This window comes from Eulemur rufifrons, chromosome 29 (assembly GCF_041146395.1).
Source record: "Eulemur rufifrons isolate Redbay chromosome 29, OSU_ERuf_1, whole genome shotgun sequence".
NCBI lineage: Eukaryota > Metazoa > Chordata > Mammalia > Primates > Lemuridae > Eulemur > Eulemur rufifrons.
In genome coordinates, this window is record NC_091011.1 from 69427227 (window position 1) to 69429231 (window position 2005).

At 49.6% G+C, this 2005-nt stretch overlaps 1 pseudogene; it reads left to right on the top strand.

Annotated features, from left to right (window-relative positions):
• Window positions 1–1163: 1163 nt before the first annotated feature.
• On the top strand, window positions 1164–1805 carry LOC138376997 (HAUS augmin-like complex subunit 8 pseudogene; annotated as a pseudogene).
• Window positions 1806–2005: the final 200 nt, after the last annotated feature.

The following is a 2005-nucleotide window of genomic DNA, read 5'->3' on the forward strand; positions in this document are numbered from 1 at the left end:
TACATACAAAAAGTTATATTTTTGAGGCAGATACCTTACAGCCTTCATAAATTCTCCAAGGGTGGACACAGTATGCAAGACTTCTCAGTGTGTTTAACGATGGTACCTCCTACTTCCCCCAATTTTTTTAGCAGTTTCATTGAGATATAATTTAAATGCTACATAATTCACCCATTTAACGTGTACATTTTAGTGGTTTTTAATATGTTCAGTTTCCCAGCCACTTCCATCATTACATTTTAGAACCATTCTATTACCCCAAAAAGAAACCCAGTAACTCCTCTGTTTGCTAAGTGTTCCGAAGAAGTAATTATTGTGAAATGTTTTTATTTTGTGGCAAAGAATTTTAATATTACAGAGGCATACACTTTACAAAATGAGCATTATCTTTCACGTTGACAACATGAATGTGGCAAGAAGTCTGATCAAGCCAATATCTGAATTTATACCTTTGATATCCTCATATCTATCACAAATTAGGACCAAAATCCATCTGGCTGCCACAGATTAGAGACCTATCATGTGCAAGATGACACTGTGATCTGAAGCATTTGCCTATTTGGATATATGCAGATTAGTGTGAAACATAGGGTCAAAGTGCATTCAAGAAGAAATTAGAGAAGAGGAGGGATGACCTGTTCTATTTTTCGTCTTAGGAAGACTGCCCCGAAAATGGCAGATCCCTCGGAGCGCGGCGCCGGGAAGCCGGCCTCGGCCGGTCCCAGCCCTGCCAGCGGGGCGAGAAGGAAGGAAAGAAGAGAACCGGGGGGAAAGTGGTCGCGTCCCGGTACGTGGACTACGAGAGAAAAACCAGAAAGCAGGCTCCCGGAACGGATGGCCTAGAGACCGGCGGGAAGGTACCTTAAGTCCCTGGAAAGAAACCGGGCCGGCTCCGGGAAAGCAAAGCAGACCGCGGCGGGGTCGGCCAGGGTGACCTGCAGTCCACACTGGAGGAGGGCACGGCACGGCCCCGCCTGCGCTGGATCTCTCTGCCATTAACGAGGAAAGTCAAGTCAGAAAGACTGCACGATCAGGAAAAAAAAACGGCAGAGCAAAAGGAGTCGGCATCATCTTCTGTCCCTCGGAAAAAGAGCCCAAGCTTGTCCGAAGAGATGGAGAAGATGGAGTCCCAGACGCTCCTGCTGACTCTTCTTGCCGTCAACATGGAAAACGGCCTTGCTCGGTTCGAAGAAGAGGCGGAAAAAATGTTACCAGAACTGTGCAAAGAGGAGGAGGAGCTGCAGAAAAAGACGCACGCGCTGAAGCGCAGCCTTCGCCTGTGTCAGAAGCAGCGGGAGCTGGAGGGGGGCCTTGACGCGCAGATGGAGTTGCTGGGTCCCTTTGAGGCAGTAGGCGAGCGGTTCAAGGACCAATACAAGACCTTGGCCACCGCCCTGGACGCCACCCGGCACGAGCTGCCCGTGAGGGCGACGCACATGCAGGGAGACCCGCAGCAGTTCTTAGATGCGCTGCAGTCCGAATTGAAGACCACTCAGAAACTGCTGTCAGATCTTGGCGTTGGGAATTCAGAAGAAAACGTGAAGGTGCTGGACTTACTGGGTGAACTGAAGGATGTGGCCGTGAAAAAAGATCTTGAGCTCCAAAGGAGCTTGGCCCAGGTGCTGGAACTCTCCGCTGAGGCCAGTAAAGAGGCCGCCTTGATAAACCAGGGAGTCTGGGAAGAGGCCCAGGGCATGGCGACACCCAGCCAGTGGTACTTCAGCGGAGACAGCCCCTGTGCGGAGTCCCAGGGAGCAATTAAGAGCATGCTGGCATCTGAGGACAATGAGCCACGTGCCCCGTGAATCCACACTCATGCATGCTGTGTTCAGCAACCCAAGTGAAGACGGTCCTTCAAGCAGACGAGGAGAGAGCCTGCTGTGCCTCTTGTCCAGTGGGGATTTGCAGTGACGTGTTGGTGAAATTCAGGACACTTTATACACTAGCTTGTTTGATACTTTAAATAAACCCATTTGCAATGGAAAAAAAAAAAAAAAAAAAAAAA